The following is a 12,523-nucleotide window of genomic DNA, read 5'->3' on the forward strand; positions in this document are numbered from 1 at the left end:
TTTTCGGAAGAGTATCTTACATTATTAGTGGAACAAACTAATTTATATGCTAGGCAAGAAATTGAAAAATGTTGACAATCGCAAAAATATGCCAGGTTGTCAAAATGGACGGACACTAACATCTCAGAAATGAGTTTCTTGGACTTTTGTTAAAAATGGGTCCTTGTTCTTTTCCTTCAATAGAGCATTACTGTTGTTGTTGTTGTTGTTATTTGGTTTTTAGGAGCATTAGCAACTAAGGCCATATTGCTCCGGGATATGCGGTGGTCATTCCTTGACCTTTCCGCATACTCCATATTTGGTGGTGACGGGCTCGAACCCCGGTCTAATCAAGAAGCATGTGCTACGCACTGCTGCTCCTTCCCACCTGGCTACGGAGGCAGAGCATTACTGGAGTACAAGTGCATTCTACAATGTTATGTTTTGATGATCATTTATGAGTTTAAATAGATTCCAGTTGATGTTACGTTATTTTTACTTTGCAGATAACTCATTACAATCTGCTGACAGGCTATACAAGGTAAGACCGATTTTGAATCATTTCAATAATGCTATGCACAATAATTACATACCAAATAAAAACATCTGTATTGACGAGTCGATGATGTTGTGGCGTGGGAGACTGAATTTCCACCAGTACATAAAAAATAAAAAGTAAAAATCAAACTTTACGAATTGTGCGTGTCCAGTGGCTTTGTTACGAAAATAAAAATTTACTCAGGTAAATCAGAAGAAACTGAACAAAACATAGGTCATACTGCTGAAGTTCTGCTATACTTGCTTGAGGACTACTTCGACAAGGGATATTATTATTATTATTATTATTAGCCATCTGGTGCAAGGAAGCGTGAGGCTTATGCTGCACCAGCCAATAAAAAATTCTGGAGTTACCCTGAGAGAGAGAGAGAGAGAGAGAGAAAGAAAGAAGTAGAAAGGAATCACCAAGAAAGAGAAGAATGATGATATCCAGCTCAGGACCCTGGGTATGCCAAGCCCATACTCACCAGATGTGAGCCCCTGGGGGAAAATATTTAGTGTATATGGACAAGTTTTATAATTCTGTTGCTCTGACGAAATTGTTGTCTGCTCGAAAAACTTATGTGACAACATTACGCACCAACAGAAAAGAAAATCCAAAGATCTGGTGATGACAAAATTGAAGAAATGAGAAGTTGCGTGGCAACGAAATGGCCCTGTAAGTGAAGGGATAAAAGAGAAGTTTTCACTGTTTCTAACAAATGGAATGGAAAAATTTTGATAAAACCCAACATAATTTGAGATTACAATAGCGGAATGTCTGGTATAGATCGATCAGATCAAATGCTCTCATATTATTCAGCGCTAAGAAATCCATCAGATGGCTGAAAAAAATTGCATTACATATTTCAGAAATATATATACATAACGCATACATCCTTTTCCATCAAGTTACAGGAGGTTCCATCTGAACGGCGATATTCATCATTTAGAGGTTATACCAACTTACAAAAAGAGCACGCCCAACTAAGCCGTGTCGAGTATGTACCAGAAATAAAAAAAAAAAAAACAGTGAGAAACACACTATTATTGTGCAGTGTGCCAAGAAAAGCCTGCTCTTTGTGTAGAAGAATGTTTCAAGAAAGATCACTAATAAACACTATAATATTATTGTGAGTTTTAGTAATACACTTTTCTTTATGTATTTGTAAATATAAAAAAAAAAATTTTTTTGGGGGGAATAAATTTTGTTTTCTGACGCCGTGGTTGATTTTTCATTCTTATCCCAGAAGCCCACTATCCATCAGTTGCACGTATTTGCTATAAATATACTCATAGCTGTGCCTAAATGGCAAGCCATACCAGTCCAAGCTAACTCGTATTTGGCAGTCAATATGTTAAAAGTCACGAACTGCACTCTTCGAAGTCATAATTATTTTTTATGGTCTCAAACAAGCACAAGTTCAATAGCACAGAACCTAACCCAGGGATCTCCCAACAAAATACCGTGGACCACTGCTTTAAATGATACGTGAAAATCGGAAGAATATTTTCCAGTTAGCAAAATAGAAATAAATTTACACATACATAGCTTAATTAATATGTACATACCAATTGATATTTCTGTTCACTGACTTTTTTTTTTTTTTTGGTTGTAAAATTTAAACAGTAAAAATGATAAGCAATGAATAACAAAGAACACGGCACACACAAGTTGCAACAAACATGATACAGAGTAATGAGTTTCTGAAAATTCATTTATGTTTTTTATATGATTGAATATTTCATGGAAGGGGAAATACATATCACCATAATAACGTGAAAACCACAGAATTCCAGCTATCGGTACAATAGCAAATGCAAGAAGATCGAATTTACTACCCAATTTATAATTGATTACACTAACAGAAAAGACCCATAAACCGGAAACTGCAAATTGTTTTTATCGTTTTATGGTCGTGACCTCCAGAAATGTGCTTTAGAAAACTATCAGGAAGGGGATAACGTCTAGTGTGTCAACAGCAGGGATTCGCAAAAATTACATCTAACATAGCAGGGTTTTCCCAGCACAAAAGCTCAAAAATACCATGTTATGTGAGATTTCCAGCAAGACTCAAACTGTGTTAGAGCGAAACCGTGTTGTAGAAGTACCATGTTATATAGGGGTTGCCTGTATTGAAAATAAGTTTAAGTTGTTTTGGCTGTATACTAATTGAAACTGATAACTTTAAATATCATATTGTTCAAAGCTTGTTGTGATAAATGTAGTAGTAGTAGTAGTGGCATGTGATGCAAGAAAGCAAATGTATGAGCTTATGCAGCATCAGCCAAAAAAAAAAAAAAAATCACACCATTCCCTCCAATTGCCTTTCCAGTTCCTCCTTAAATTTATTCAACCTATCAACTTCCACAACGACAGATGGAAGTTTGTTCCAGCAATTAACCACCCACTGGCTAAAGGCAAATTTCCGCATATTTATTCTACATCTGTCCTTTCGTAATTTGAATTTATGCCCCCTTAGGTTCGTAATCTGAACAAGTGGAAGGATCCCATCAGAATTCAGCGTGCTGAACCCATTCAAGGCCTTACACACCTCAATCAGATCACTGTGCAGGTGCCTAGTCTCCAGCCACTGCAATTTGCAGAACTTAAGCCTCTCTTGAGAAGAGGATCCCTTCATTCCCCTCACCAATCTTGTTGCCCTTCTCTGTACACGCTCAAGTAAATCTACATCCTTCCTAAAATGAGGACTCCAGACCTGTACGCAGTACTCAAGGTGTGGCCTGACCATTGCCTTATACAGAGGGATAATCACCTCCTTTTCCCTGCTAGCAAAATTCCTATATATCATTGACAAAACCCCATGACCTGCCCTGGCAGCCTGTCTGCATTGCTCAGAAAACTTCATATCTGCCTGCACAATTACTTCCAGGTCTTTTTCATTTTCTACCAATTTAAGTGTTGTATCACACAGTTGGTACGTTTCTCTGGGGTTACTTCTACCCATATGCAGTATTTTGCATTTGTCAATGTTAAACTTCAGTTGCCACTTCTTAGCCCATCTGCCCAAATTATCTAGATCCTGTTGCAGTAGCACACTGCCATTACTGTCATTAACAACCCTGCCAACCTTTGTATCATCTGCAAACTTTGACATTAAGCCTGATATACCTTCATCAATGTTCTCTTAACATGCTGTTTTGAATTTTAAAGTTTAGTTTTCATGTTATTATTCCTCTATTTATTTTGATATATCTAATGGTTCTTCCTATTAACATAACAAACTCAGATGCCTCATGGATGTTGCACAGTTTTCATGCATGCTAAAATGAAACAGTATTTTTTGAATGTTTGGATACATAAAGAAAGAAGAAGAAAAGCAAATTATACAAATATTGCAAAAATTTTAGTATAGGAACCAAGTGTTATAAAATCATTTGCAATTGTATAAATCAGGGGCATTCCTAGGGTATGTGGCACCCAGGTGCCAATCGCAATTTGACGCTCCCCTTTAAAATTTTCTTCTTATGTGTATGTAAGTTTCAGGTTTTTTTTTATATGCCCCTTGCACCCTCGGAATGGCCCGCCCTTGGTATAAATCATTTGTGTTTGTACAATTTGTAATTGTATGAGTAGTGAATTCATAGCAGAAAATATCTGTTATTTAGTAATTACCCATAACCCATAACCTACCCATAACCAGCTATGTAGGCTTCAATATCATAACTGGCTAAGCTGGTTATATAATCTAGCCATTTATATGTATCTTACTCTGCTAAAAAATCAATATTATTGATTATACAGGGTGTTTCAGTTAAACTTTTCAGAACTTCTAAGAGGGGTAGGGTACATCCTGACAACTCGAAATCATATAGCAATGTGGGGTCGGAAATGCTTTCCTGAAATGCTTTCCATTCACTACTCATACAATTTGTAATTGTATGAGTAGTGAATTCATAGCAGAAAATATCTGTTATTTAGTAATTACCCATAACCCATAACCTACCCATAACCAGCTATGTAGGCTTCAATATCATAACTGGCTAAGCTGGTTATATAATCTAGCCATTTATATGTATCTTACTCTGCTAAAAAATCAATATTATTGATTATACAGGGTGTTTCAGTTAAACTTTTCAGAACTTCTAAGAGGGGTAGGGTACATCCTGACAACTCGAAATCATATAGCAATGTGGGGTCGGAAATGCTTTCCTGAAGCGGTGTTGTACACAGAAGCACCATAAAGAAAAGAGACCGTAAGTGAGAAATCGTTTTAATAATACATGAAAAGAAGCAAAAGGTACATGGATTAAAGTAAGTGTTCGAAGTTTCTTCCACGGGCTACAATGCACGCCTCACATCTCCGACGCATGGACATCCGAACATTCTGGAATACTCCAGGCGAATTTCGAATTTCTTCGGCAGCTACTGCGATTCTTGCAACCAGCTCCTCAGCATTGTCAACAGGGGTGTCATAAACTAGCGATTTCATATGACCCCAGAAATAAAAATCAAGACATGATAGGTCGGGTGACCGAGCAGGCCAATGCACGGGACCACCACGTCCGTTTCTCTGTTGACCAAATGTGACATCCAGGTACTTACGAACATCTCCGCTATAATGGGTAGGGGCTCCATCGTGTTGGAACCACATTGTCTTTTGCGTCGATGCAGAAATCTGTTCATCTCTCAAAAGTTGTGGCAATACTAGCTGCAGAAAGATCAAGTAGATAGGTCCGGTTAGACGACACGGTAACAGGTAAGGTCCAATGAGGTGATCTCCCATAATACTGGCCCATACATTGACCGAAAATCGAATCTGTGCTGCACGACGTCGTATTGAATGCGGGTTCTCGACCGCCCAGATATGGTCTTTATGCGTGTTGAAAATTCCTTCCCTTGTGAAGGATGCCTCATCGGAAAACAACACTTCAGCAGGAAAAAGGGGATTTGTAGCACATTTTCCAAGGTACCACTGTGCGAAAGCAATACGAGGTGCATAATCCTCCGGTTGCTGTGTCTGGACACGCTGCACGTGAAACAGATGCATGTCTTGTTCTCGGAGAATCCTCCAGACGCTGCAATGGGAAACCCCGACTGCGTTTGCTAGACTTTGTGTACTCGTTCTTGGATTCCCCTGTACATGCTGCAGCACATTCTGTTCGACGACTGGAGTCCGTGCTGTTCTTACCCTGTCCCTGTCAGCTCTTTCAAATGAAACTCTCTCAGCTAACCTCTGGTGCAGTCTTGCAAAGAAATTATGACTGGGAATATGCCTCGTCGTATATCGTTCCGCGTACAAACGCTGTGCGGCTGGTCCACTACAATTTGCAGCCCCGTACGCCAAATGCATATCGGCTAACTCTGCGTTCGTGTAATCATCCATCCTACTAACTTGGCATTCTTGTTCAAGAAATTCGAAATTCGCCTGGAGTATTCCAGAATGTTCGGATGTCCATGCGTCGGAGATGTGAGGCGTGCATTGTAGCCCGTGGAAGAAACTTCGAACACTTACTTTAATCCATGTACCTTTTGCTTCTTTTCATGTATTATTAAAACGATTTCTCACTTACGGTCTCTTTTCTTTATGGTGCTTCTGTGTACAACACTGCTTCAGGAAAGCATTTCCGACCCCACATTGCTATATGATTTCGAGTTGTCAAGATGTACCCTACCCCTCTTAGAAGTTCTGAAACGTTTAACTGAAACACCCTGTATAACATGGCACCTTTTGATTTTAGGGTTTAAAGTTATTTTTTAAGACTTGAGATATACCCATACTTTAGTTAACTAAAACACATGCTGCAGTTCACTGAATAATAATTTTAATTGAAACAAAAATAAATTACTGATCTGTTTGGGCACTTTTCTGTGAAATAATATTAGCATCACTAATATCAGGATGGGCGCCTCCATAGCCAGGTGGGCAGGAGCAGCAGTGTGTAGCACACGCTTCTTGATTCAACCGGGGTTCGAGCCCGTGACCACCAAATACAGAGGATGCGGTAAGGTCAGGAAATGACCACCGCATATCCCCTGAGCAATATGGCCTTAGTTGCTAATGCTCCTAAAAAAAACAAAAATAAAAAAAATAACTGATATCAGGATGCCTTAGAATAGCAAGAAAGGTAAAAATTACTTCACCTTGTCTTTTAGAGCTCTCTCTCCGAGCAACATCAGAGTTTCTCTTCAAAAGAGTACATTTTGTCCTGATTTTCATCTGAAAATCTGGTTATTCTAATAGTTGTCCACTTTATCCTTTGAACTACCTTTTTGAAAAGTTCTTATTTATACTCCAGCATTACCACTAAGTCAGAGGAGTTGTCATTAATCATTTTAACAATGGATACAATCATTAATCATATTTAGTGGACCAAATACACTTCTTACAGGATTCATACAAGTCTTGGAAAACTTTTCTGCAATGATGCCATTTAGTTCTGCTATCTCATTTTTCTGAATGTCATAAAATAAATAAATACTAGCAAGGTTCTTTTTTAAATCTGAACTTCAGCTTGGGAAACACAGAAAAGAGTCTGCCAGGCCAAGTCTAAATGGAATAAGGAAGGTGGTTGAGACCGACCTGCTTTTGAACCAGAAACTTTTGATCATTGTGTGAGATGTATCATAATGCAACTGCTGCCTATCTGGCTGCACATACTTGATTCTCACCAAAGAACCTTTCAATACTTCCAAATAATAATCACCAGTAACAATCCTTTCCTTATGGATTATGCCTTTGTGATCAAAAAATATAATCAGCATGGTTTTTATACTGGAAATAAATCTGTTTTTAATCTTGATGAGCTTTGTGATCTCCATTCTGCACTTTATTTTATGGTCTCTGGATCGTCCTGGAAGTACCAGCTCTCATCCCTGGTAATAATGCTGTTTAAGAAACCAGGTTTTGTATCAGCTGTTTTAACAAAATCTTCACAAACATCCAATTATCTCAGTTCTTTCCTTGTCATACAAACATGTGAAACAGATTTTGCAAGTTTTTATTTTTCTCAAGTCTGTGGTAATTATTGACCTTATTGATTCTTTATTCACATTTAATTCTCTAACATTGTTATTAAGTGGTCATTTACCAGTAAATTGTGCATTTTGTCCACTACAGGGTGTTTTTGTCATCCACTTCGAGGATCGCCTGGTATATTGTTTCTATCCTTTTTTAAGATGTTTAAACCATTGAAATGTTTGTGATCAGGATAGAGCCTCATCCCCCATAAGCTGTTCATAACATTTTGTCCATTTCAGTGGGACTTTTCTCCAGCTTTACACAACTTTGTTTTAATCCATTGTTCCATTCTAAGGTTTCTGATGCTAGATATGATGCTCAAAGAATATGCCCATATGAAAAAAGCAACTTAAGGCCAACTAGTTTGGTTATCAGGATTGCCAAGGTCACATCTCTGTCCTTCTCTAGCACACTCTCTATGTAGATGATATGAGCTATGTAGATGATAGCTTAATCATTTGGTGTCATAGCCACCAGCTTCTGAAGAATATCATTTCCCTTTCTCCCCCGCAGCAGCATCCACACATATTTCCAAGCTTTAAGAATGCTGCAGATATGAGAAACTTATTAAACCTCTTATAAAGGGACTCACATTTAGAGCTTTATGTTAACTCTACCTTCAAAAATAAATTATTCGTCACTTCAAAAATCTCTCACCCCCTGACACACAGAATGACAAAACATCTGAATTCTGTTCATCACCAGCTTAAGCAAAAACACTACCATGTGTGCAAAAAAAATCCTAGATAGGAATGAGCAATGGAGTAGAGAGAGAGAGAGAGAGAAAGAATCCTTTATTATTCAAATCCCCCCCCCCCCATGCATACTTGGTACAAATAAGTACCTATATCAGGATGGAATCACATAGGTAATTTATTTATTTATTTTTTTTTTTCTGGCTGGTGCAGCAAAAGCTTGGAGATTCCTTGTGTGATACATTTTCCGACCTTCTAACAGGTAGTTTACTTCTACTCTAGAACGCCATAGAGCATGGGTTGGCAACTTTTTTTGAGTGAAGAGCCAGTTTTGATCTAATTAAAAAAAAAGAGAGAATCCAAAGAGCTGCACCTCAACTCAAGCTGGGAGGAGGGAGAGTGATGGGGGAGATTTTTACGAAATGGAATAGAGTGGGAAGGTGTTTTATTAAAAAATATATATACAGGCATACCTCGAATAACGAATAGGATGCGTTCCATGAAATTACTTCGTTAAGCGAAACTTCGTTTTCAGAGGTAAAAATACTATGGCCAGAATAGGGATACGTTCCTACGTAAAGAAAATGAAAAGCTTTTTTTTCGAACAAAGAAAAGTTTTATTAAATAAACAGTCAAATTACATACAAAGTGAAATCACATTTTAAAATACGAGTCTAAAGTTGATTGTTTATGCTCTTTTTCTCTTTCATTTAACAATTGCCTATACGGAGTTATTGCATTTAACACTGATCGCTTAACAATAACACTTCTTCCTAAATCAGGATCATTTTCACTAAAAAAATTTAAAACGTTTTCAATGTTATTTAAGCACCTTTTTAAATCTTTGGTTGTTAACACTTTTTCGGCAGGAACTTCTTTAACTTCGTCTTCATTATCTTTGTCTTCGTTGCTAACAAGGTTTTCTAAATCTTCCACTGAAAAACCATCATCTTCTGCATTCAATAAATTTCTAACATCCTCTTCATTGACATTTTCGAAACCTATTGATTGAGCCATCTGGATAACTTCATTTCTAATTTCTTGGATGTTATTTTCTTTTTCTAGTACAACTTCTGGCCATATTTTGCACCAAACTCCATCTAAGCATTTCTTAGTGACTTCTTTCCAAGAACTATCAATGTTTTCAATTGCGTTTTTAATGGTGTAGTTTTTCCAAAAAGTTTTAACTGTCATTTCCTCTTTATCCTCTAGTTCAGTTAAACTGCTTAATGTTCGACGAAGATAATAAGCTTTAAATGATGCTGTTACTCCCTGATCCAATGGTTGAATCAGGGAAGTTGTGTTTGCTGGAAGAAACACAACTTTGACAGGAATGCATGTGTCCAACGTGTTAAGATCAGTAGGATGTCCTGGAGCATTGTCTAACAACAAAAGAGCTTTTTGTTCAAAGTTGTTGTTTTTTTGACAATACCGTTTTACTTCAGGACAAAAGTGGTTAACAAACCAATCAGTAAATAACTCCTTGGTAACCCACGCTTTTCTATTTGCTTTCCATATTACAGGTAAATTCATTTTTATGTTACCTTTTAACGCCCTCGGATTTTCTGAATGGTAAACTAATAACAATTTTAATTTATAATCGCCAGAGGCATTTGATCCAAAGAGTAACGTTAAACGGTCTTTGGCTGCTTTGAACCCAGCAGCTGATTTTTCTTCAATAGAAATGAAGCTTTTTGTCGGTAGCCGTTTCCAGAACAAACCGCTTTCGTCAACATTGAACACCAAATTTGGAAAATTTTCACGTTCAGTTATTTCCTTTAGTTTTTCTGGAAACTTATTTACAGCTTCTCCTGTTAATTTTACACTATGAATCCTGGCCCGTTTTTTAAATTTCTCGAACCAACCACGAGAAGCCCCAAAGGTTTCCGTAATTTCTTCAGTTTGTTTAGATTTCAGGTGATTAAACTGGAATATTTTTTTATTATGTTAAATGGGGCTTGAAATTGCCGACTTCGTTATCAGAGGTAACGTTAACCAAGGTATGCCTGTATATTGTAATATCATTTATTAATACTGCAAAAACATAACAAACATCCAGTTAGGTACCAATTAATATGACTCTTTGCTGCTGAACTTCTTGAGCAAGTCTCTCAACATCAGGCATGCATGCCGTAATTTTCAGCTTTAAACATGCTGAGACTCTCATTATTCAGACGATTTCTTGATATATTTTTAATATAGTTCATGTTTGAAAATATTTGCCTGCAGAAATTCATTGAACCAAAAACTGAGAGAAGTCCAAACACAAATATTTTCAAATTTATATACAGTCAGTCCTCGTATAGCACGATAGTTGTGTTCCTAGAAACCCTCGTGCAATATAAACAACAGGCCCTATGGGAAAAATAGGGTTAGGTGCCGACCACCCAAGATTGAACACACATTGGTAACCAAAACATTACCAAACACAATAAATAATTGTGTTTGGTAATGTTAAATAATAAAACACAAATAATAAAATACTTACGTATTTTATAACGATTAAAATACGTAATAAAAAGTAATATAATTTTTTATAATATATATTATGAAAAATTTTATTCTGTTTCTCAGAGCAAAACTGGAGTTACAATTAATAACTCCAGTTTTGCTCTGAGAAACAGAATAAAATTTTTCATAATGAATCCAGAGCACGTAGGCCTTTTTTACTATAATATATATTTTTGTTATTATTATATTATATTATAATATAATAAATAATAAAAAATACATAAGTATTTTTTACGAATAAAATACATATTTTATTACGACTATTACGTAATAAATATTGCTAATGGTTTTGCTTCTATCGTAAGCAAACTTGTTTTTTGTTTGATGTTCTATCCAAACAGATGACAGCCGTTCCATCTCTTCCAATTCTTTGTGCCTTAATCTAACTGATTTTAATTACACTTTGAGTTGTTCCTGCAATGAAAGTTGTTTTTATTTTCTCTGCATTCTTTCTAATTCTCGGCGTTGCCTCATTTCGGTCTGTAGCATGTGCAATATCACATGGTCTTTCATTTCGCTCAAAGCATTTCACAATTTCATATTTTTTTCTCTATCGATAGAGGCGGACTGGCCATAAGCCTTACCGGGGAAACCCCAGTGGGCCGTGGGCCGGTGTGATTTTGGCCATAAACCATAGTATGAGGCCACTATAAATCTCAGCAAATACCACCACCCAGACGGCACTGTTTCAGGGCTGTTTGGCCCTTCTTCGGTGGGTGGGTAGGTAGTGATCTAATGATGGAAAAACAGTTATGAAGTATAACTCCACAATATGAGAGATGCCCGATGGTGTATAAGATGAATTAAGACTAAGATGCATTAAGGGCTTATGCCTCAGGTTGCAAGAGAATTAGACTATGTACAAGTTAGTGCAAATGCATCATATTAGTACACAGCTAAACTTAAATGATGCTACCTTTTCAAAAATTTGCTAATTCAGATAACAAGGTTTTTTTTTTAACCAAATTAAAATAAATCAGTTTTGCAAAAAAAAAAAAAAAAATTTCCAGTACTTCACAATGTAATTGAGAGAAAAAAAAATAATAATAATAATAATTTTGCAGATCACTTCTGTTACTTTCAATTTAAAGAAAAAAAAAAACTTTTTTTTAAATATAGTGGTCCTTGTTAAGGGTGTTGACAAGGACACAATAAAGCATGAAATATAACTAGTTATTCCAATCCATTCCTGGCATTTTAATAATTCCTCATAGCAATTCTGAGTGTTAGAGAATATTTAACCATGGTTTAAAAAAAATAATAAATCTCTTTATTATTTTGGAAGTTTTGGAAATGCTCTTGACAGCCAAGTCTGAAAAGTAGTACCTTTGTTATAAACAAAACTTTGACTCAGCATTTCTGAAGAGGTGCAAAGTTTGCTACAGTAATTTTTTTTGGATTAATCATAATTGGTTGATGTATAATAGATGCTCAACAGAAATCCCATTCAGAAAAAAAATTAGATTAACAAATGTTCAAAAGCATATTTTACTGATAAACAATCTTATGGCTGCATTTTAATATAAATTTAAATTCTGTACATTTGACAGTGAAACTTTATTTCTAGTGCAGTTTAAACTTAAAAAAAAAAAAAAAAAAAAAAAAAAAAAACACCTGCTTTCTCAAAGAAAATTCTCATTTTACTCTTATTTTAAGCATGTTTTGGCAAAAGAAACCTGTTTTCATCCTGCCTACAAATAACCAGTCTCACTTTTTGCAAGTCAATAGTTAGTAGCTGCATTTACCAGGAGTGACAGTATACATTAACAGTATAACACAGAACTGATAATAAGCAACTTTTTAAAATGTTGGAGATTT

At 36.2% G+C, this 12,523-nt stretch overlaps 1 protein-coding gene across 2 annotated transcripts in view; it reads left to right on the top strand.

Annotated features, from left to right (window-relative positions):
- Tti1 (Telo2 interacting protein 1) overlaps nucleotides 1-12,523 on the top strand; it is a 600,292-nt gene that overhangs the window by 551,430 nt on the left and 36,339 nt on the right. The window lies entirely within an intron of this gene.

Source organism: Mastigoproctus giganteus, chromosome 10, assembly GCF_048544385.1.
Source record: "Mastigoproctus giganteus isolate SK-2022 chromosome 10, ASM4854438v1, whole genome shotgun sequence".
NCBI lineage: Eukaryota > Metazoa > Arthropoda > Arachnida > Uropygi > Thelyphonidae > Mastigoproctus > Mastigoproctus giganteus.